Genomic DNA, 7057 nt, shown 5'->3' on the forward strand with positions numbered 1-7057 from the left:
CATACATCCCAATTATCCAAGGAAAAATGCCTTTGGCTTTAGCCCTAAAGACCTGCTATATCTTCCTATATTTTTGCATGTGTTTACAAATTTATTGAAAATATTACAGATGGTAATGGTAGACAGGTTCAAATAGTTCTGTTTTGAAGTTCATCTCAGCTGTCGGCTGAGTAGCCTGCAGGTGGGACAGACTGCCAAAGTCCAAGTTGTTGTTGTTGTTGTTGTTGTTGTTGTTGTTGTTGTTGTTAAGTTCTATCGAGTCGTAGGTGACTCACAGAGACCCTATGAAAGAAAGTCTTCAACACTTGTGTGACTTCATCCTCTCTCCAGGTTCATAGGGTTTCCAGAGGCAAGCTACTATGGAAGTGGATGACTCTCCTGCTTCCAAGCTTGTTTTAATCGGGGAGCTCCACCAAACACAGTCTGCCTTGGGTAACAACACATTTGACACATCAGTGTCACAGTGTTCAGCTTCACAGCAATCACAAGTCACCGCTGCTATATGGCAAGTAGACACACCAGGGCTATACAACCTAGAAGAATGTTTGAACAAAAATAATAAGAAACAATAGCACGTAGCTGGAAACAACTTAAATGCCCATCAACAAATGAATGGATAGAAAAGCTGTGGTATATTCACACAATGGAATCCTATGCTGCATTGAAAAACAAGGAACTCATGCAATATTATTAAAAATGGATGACCCTCGAGGACCTATGTTGAGAGAAATATCTCAGTCACAAAAGGATAAACACTGCATAGTGCCACTGCTGTAGAATGGGACTGACATCAGGGTTAGGGTAAGAATGAGAAAAACTGGATGAATTATGTATACTGCATTGAAACCGATGAGGGAGAGAACAGTTTAAAAGCAATATATTTTAGGGCATTATGAATATCATAAGAGTCCGGAATGAAGGTTGCAGAGTGGAGTATACTTCAGGTGGGGGTGGAAGGGTGCGGGGGGATTGTATACCAATGAAGGAATTTTTCTTTTACTTTTCAAAGAGAAGAGTGAACTGGGGGTGGGGGTGGGTAGACAGGGAGAAAAGTGCAACAATGAATGAATGGAAATCCAAAATCTCTGTAAATGTTCATTAAAAATAATAATTTTTTTAAAAAAAATAATGAGAAACAGGCCTGAGATCCGCGGATTAAGTCACCCACCTTTGGTAGCATCGTTTTCTGTCCACTAGGCCAACAGATCACTCTCTATAGGCGACTCACAACGACCCTATGAAGGAAAGTCTTCAACACTTGTATGACTTTCATCCTCTCTCCAGGTTCATAAGGTTTCCAGAGGCAAGCTATTACAGAAGTGGATGCTCTGTATTCTCTTTGTCACTGTAGAGAAATCCAACTGATTTTTGGATGTTCGTCATGTATCCTGCCACTTTGCTGGATTGGTCAACTATACCCAGTAGTTTTCTTGACGAATCTTTAAGATGGCAAATGATAGGACAGTGTTGCTCAGAGGATTGCTATGCGTTGTACTCTACTTGATGGAGCACTTAACAATAGGCCAAAAGCATTTCCACAGGAAAATTTGTCCAAGCAGCTCTAGGACAAGGAAATTTATTCTCCAAGATTCTTTGCATCAATTTTCAGATTGTCATATTACCTCATCTCTCTCTATTAAACTAAAATTCACCAATGGCAAGGAGTAACTCCTTTAATTTTTATATACACAAAGTACATTATGCCAGTATATCAATGTACTCAATGCTTGATTGTTTAATAAGTGAGTAAATAAGAATGATTCCATGGGGAACAGGAAATTAATGACATGCCTCTCCCACCAGACTTCAACAGTTCATATTCTATATACTCTCAAACACAGCCTGACCCCATACATCCATATTTTCCATATATCCCAGGCCAGGAAGCTATAAAATGGAAATGAGACTAGGACCTAACCAGATAGTCCCAGCTGACTTTAACTTTTAAGACTTCTCAGACAAGCTTACCTTACCTCAATCTAGATAAATATGACATACATAAGCAGTGTCTTATCAGTTGAAGATTTAAATGCTGTTACTTCTTTGTTTTTGAAACAACAAAATAATAATAAGCTCTTTCCTCTACTTCCACTCCAACCCCCAACCTTAGACAAATCAGTTGCCTTAACCACATGAAGTTGTAATTTAAGCTTGAACACCCAGTCACCAAACGTGAATCTAAACCACAGATTCACTTTGCTTTTCCCTCCCATTTGATGAAACATATTTTTCCAACTGGCAGTCAGTATCCCACTGATGTGCCAAAAATGTTAAGCCACTAAAGTCTCAGGCTAGGACTATCCTGTCTTTCAGAACAAAAATTGGCAATATGAATTAAATCAGGGGTCTCTTGTAAAAGAATATTTATTTTGTTTTCCGTAGGTCAAGAACTGACTCCTTGGCACTCTGACATCTGTGTAGGTCCCATTCATCATGGAGCGCTTCCTAGCATGGCCTGTACATGCATTATCACATTGCCTGAGAAGAACAGCCAAAGATCCTTCCCAGAAAGGAGAATATGATCCCAGACAGGAAAAATTATAAGAACTATACTGATTATCTGTGGGAACCCATGTAAGTAAAGTACAATTATGATAACAAAAACACTTGGATCTCCTGACAAAATGGATTTTTTTTTAATTTATTTTATTATTTTGTGTGCATGTATGCCGTCAAATCGGATCTGACTGGTACAGGAGGAGATTGCCCCTCCTTTTCCAGTAGAGCATCTGGTGGATTTGAACTGTGTGCCTCTGGGATTGCAGTGCAGCTTCTTGCCACTAGGCCACCAGAGCACCCCGACAAAATGGATTTTTAAAGAAATTTTTGTAATAAGAATGAAGATGCTTGGGGGAAATTGCAACTAACTTTTTTAAAAATTTCTATCCACATAATAATTTATATCCCAAAAAAATAAAACCTATAAATAGAAACAATTTTTATTCGCTTTCCATTAGAATAATCAAACTAGAAAGCTTTGTGATATTACAAAAAGAATTTGGGCTGACTTCCAGTGGGATAGTGAACTAGTCAAACTAAGAAGTTTGTCCTTTCACAGAAAAAATGAGAAAACACGGAAATACAACCATGGACAATAAGACTAGTGCCCTGAAATTTCAGAGAAAATATTGAGAGAAATATCAGACACAGATTGAGAGGCAACAGTGATCCAACAGCCTCTGACTTGCATCACAGAGAACATAAGATCTCATCTTCCCCCTGCTCATTGATAACCAGCTGAATTACCACCCATCTGAGTATGTAGGGTTTCTCCAGATCACCAGCTTCAACCTTCCTCCCATGGAAAGTAGTCCAATGCTATTTTCAATCTGCTGCTGGAAAAAGTTGTGTAAGCACATTGTGTGAGAGCTCACCAATAGTATTCCAACGTAAAAATCATGCCCACTGGCAATTCTAGAAACCACCAGGTCTAACACTAGCCTAAGGATCTAATCTTGTGTCTCTCCTCATAATCCCATGGCCTTGAGAAGCATCAAACACTGGGTGGCTTTGCTGAATGGTACCTGTGAAACGCCTAAGCTCATCCTTAAGTCCACCACACACATGTGGGGCCCAGGAGCCTCCTCATGGTTTCCATTGGGCCTTTTGCACCACAACTGGTCTCAACTAAGACTGGATTCGCAGCCTAACTCTAATCTCACCCATGCCCCTTTGAATCAACACCCAACTAGAGATGGCAGGCTATTTGCAAGCTCAGTAATTCTGAAATTCACTGATTGACAGTCTCTGATTCACCAAGACAGTGATTTAGAAATACAATTACTCAGTTGACCCATTATACACAGATGCAATGGTTCAGAGACTCCTTTCATTAATTGTTGAAGGGGAAAGGTCCTAGTTCCTACATCATACTTAGGGAAAGCTCAACAATACACCAGACTAAAGTGCCCACACACCTCATCAGAGTAAGGTCCTATCATGAGGATTCCCTGTCCTAACCAATGGCACTGCACATGCAATGAACAAATAATTATGTAGACACCCCATCAATTAACACATACACACCAAAAGAAAAGATGCTTTAAATAACTGCAATTATAGGAAGCTCTAGTGACACGAAATTGTGCTGCAATCCTGAAGGTATCCTGTTTGAATCCACCAGATGCTCTGCTTGAGAAGGAGGGGCAATCTCCTCTGTGCCAGTCAGATTTGATCCGATGGTACAAAACAAGGGAGGGAGACAAAATTTACAATTACACCACCACAACAATGTTCCAGAAGCAACAATAGCCTTACAGAGGAAGAAAGGCTGATGGAATATTCTGAGAAGGAATTCAGAAGAATGAAGATTAAATGTTTTTACAGGATGGAATAAACATGTGAAAAATTGAAAAATTCACACGCAAAACTCTGTTAAGAATGCTAAAAATCAATACAAGATAAAACCAATGGAATATTTGAAACCATAGAAAAACAATCATTTGTAATTCAGAATAATAAGATCAACACATTTCAGTAGTTGTCTACATGTTGGTAGGACAAAAGAGCAGAATTAAAGATATGGAACACAGAATGGGTGAAATAGAAGGCAAAGCTTTTAACACCAATTTTTGGAGAAGAAAAAAAAAGCAGAAATAAGAATGAAGGAAAATGAAGAAATTACAAGAATTTTGTGGGATACCATCCACAGTAACAACATAAATGCAATTGTTGTTGTTATTGTTGTTGTTGATTGTCTTCAAGTCGAGCATGACTCACAGTGACCCTATGAACAAAAGGCCTGAAGCCTTTCTATAATTATCGACATTTATCAAAGTTCATAGAGTTTCCGAAGGCATGTTATTTAGGAAGTGGATGTCACTCCTGCTTCCAATAAAATATGATTAGAACTCCAAAATAAGAAAGGAGGGAAAGCACTGAGAAAACTATGGAAGAATTACTAGAAGAAAACTTTCTAGATAGCATAAAAATGAGAAACTATACATTCAAAGGGCTGCTCAAATCCCAAACAGGATAGATCCCAAAAGAAAAATACCAAAATATATCATAATAATGTTCTCCAAAACCAAAGACAAGGCTACAATGCTGAAAGTAGGCCAGTCAATATGAATAGTTAGCTACAAAGGAAAACCAATAAGACTAAATACTGATTTCTCAACAGAAATTATGCAATTGAGGAGACAATGAGATGGCACATACCAAACTCTGAAAAGAAAACAACTGACAACCAAGAATCCTGTATCCAGCAAAACTGTCCATTAAATATCATGGTGAAATTAAAGCATTCTTAGAAAACTGGAAATTTGTGAAAGCAAGACCAATCTTATAAGAAATATGAAAAAAAAGTTATTTGTACAGAAATAGCACATAATAGTAGATAGAATAAAGTAGCCAATAATATCACAAAAAAGAATGCAATAAAATGGCAACAATAAAAACTTGCCTGTCAAAAATCACACTGAATATGAAGGAATTAAATGTACCAGTTAAGAGGTAAAGAGTAACAGAATTTATAAGAAAATAAAACTCATCAGTATACTCATTAGAAGAGACATAATTTAGACAAAAGGATAAAGCTAGTTTAAATATTTAAGAGTGGAAAAAGATATCAAGCAAATATCAATTAAAAATTGTTTTTAGGTGCTGTAGAGTTGACTATGACTCATAGAGACCCTATGGACAACAGATCTGAACCCTGTCCCAGATCCTGTGCTGTCTTCACACCACATGACACCGTAGAGCCCATTGCAGCAGTCACCATGACAATCCACCTGGTCAAGGGACTTCCTCCTTCACTGACCCTCCACACTTCCAAGCACAATGTCCCTCTTCAAAAAATAGCCCTTGTTAGCAACATGTCTGAAGTATGTGGGGCAAAGCCTCATCATTCTTTTCTCCAAAGAGCATTGCAGCTGTATCCTCTCCAAGACATATTTGTTTTTCTTTTGGCAGTCCATATGATGTTCAGTGATCTCAAAGGTATCATTTCTCCTTTTGTTGTCCCTATTCATTGTCCAGCTCTCAGATGCATAACAAGTTATTGGAAAGATCATGGTCTAAATTAGAAGCACCTTAGTCTTCGAATTGACATCATTATTCTTCAATAATTTGGAGAGGTCTCTAGTTACAGACTTTCCCAGTTCAAAGCATCTCTTTAGTTCCTGAGAGCTGGTATAAAGTATATTAATTGTGGCTCTAAGCAAGGTGAAGTTATTGATATTTTCAGTCTCTTCTCCATCCATCATGATGCTGCCTAACAATCCAATGGTAAGAACCTTTGTTTTCTTGACATTGAGATGCAATCCAGATTGAAGACTGCATTTCTTAATCTTCTTCAACAAGTGCTTCAAGTCCCTCACTTTTAGCAAGCAAGATTGTGTCATCTGCATAATGTCATTTATTGATGACCCTCCAATCCTCTTCATAGAGTCCAGATTCTTGAATAATTTGCTCAGCATATAGATTGAATAGGCATAGAGAAAGAATACAACTGTGATGCACTCTCTTCTTAATTTAAAACCATACAGTGTTCCCTTGCTCTGTTCACACAACAGCCTCCTGAAACCAGGTATAGGTTTCACATGAACACAATTAAGTGCTCTGGGCCTCCCATTCTTCTCAATGTCAGCCACAACTTGTTATGATCCACACAATTAAATGTCTTTGCATAGTCAATAAATCACATAGACATTCTTATGATATTCTTTACTGTCAGCCAGGATCCATCTGACATAAGCAATGATATCCCTAGTGCCATGGCCTCTTCTAAATCCTGTTTGAACTTCTGGCTGTCCGCTATCTATATATTTTTCTAGCCGTTCTTGAATTCTTTTCAGGAGTATTTTCCTTGCATGTGATATTAATGATATTTTTCAATAGTTTCCACATTCTGTTGGATCAAGTTTCTTGGGAATGGAAACAAATATGGACCTTTTTCAATCCATTGCCCAGACAGCTGTCCTCCAAATTTCCTGGCATAGACTGGTGAAAGCACACAAGGCAGCATCTGCTAATTGAAACAAGTCAATCAGTATCTCCTGGGGCCTTATTTTATGCCAGTGTCTTCAATGCAGCTTCCACTTCCTAATTAATTACC

Source organism: Elephantulus edwardii, unplaced genomic scaffold (genome assembly GCF_000299155.1).
Source record: "Elephantulus edwardii isolate Elephantulus edwardi_28Jun2011 unplaced genomic scaffold, EleEdw1.0 scaffold00204, whole genome shotgun sequence".
NCBI classification, from domain to species: Eukaryota; Metazoa; Chordata; class Mammalia; order Macroscelidea; family Macroscelididae; genus Elephantulus; species Elephantulus edwardii.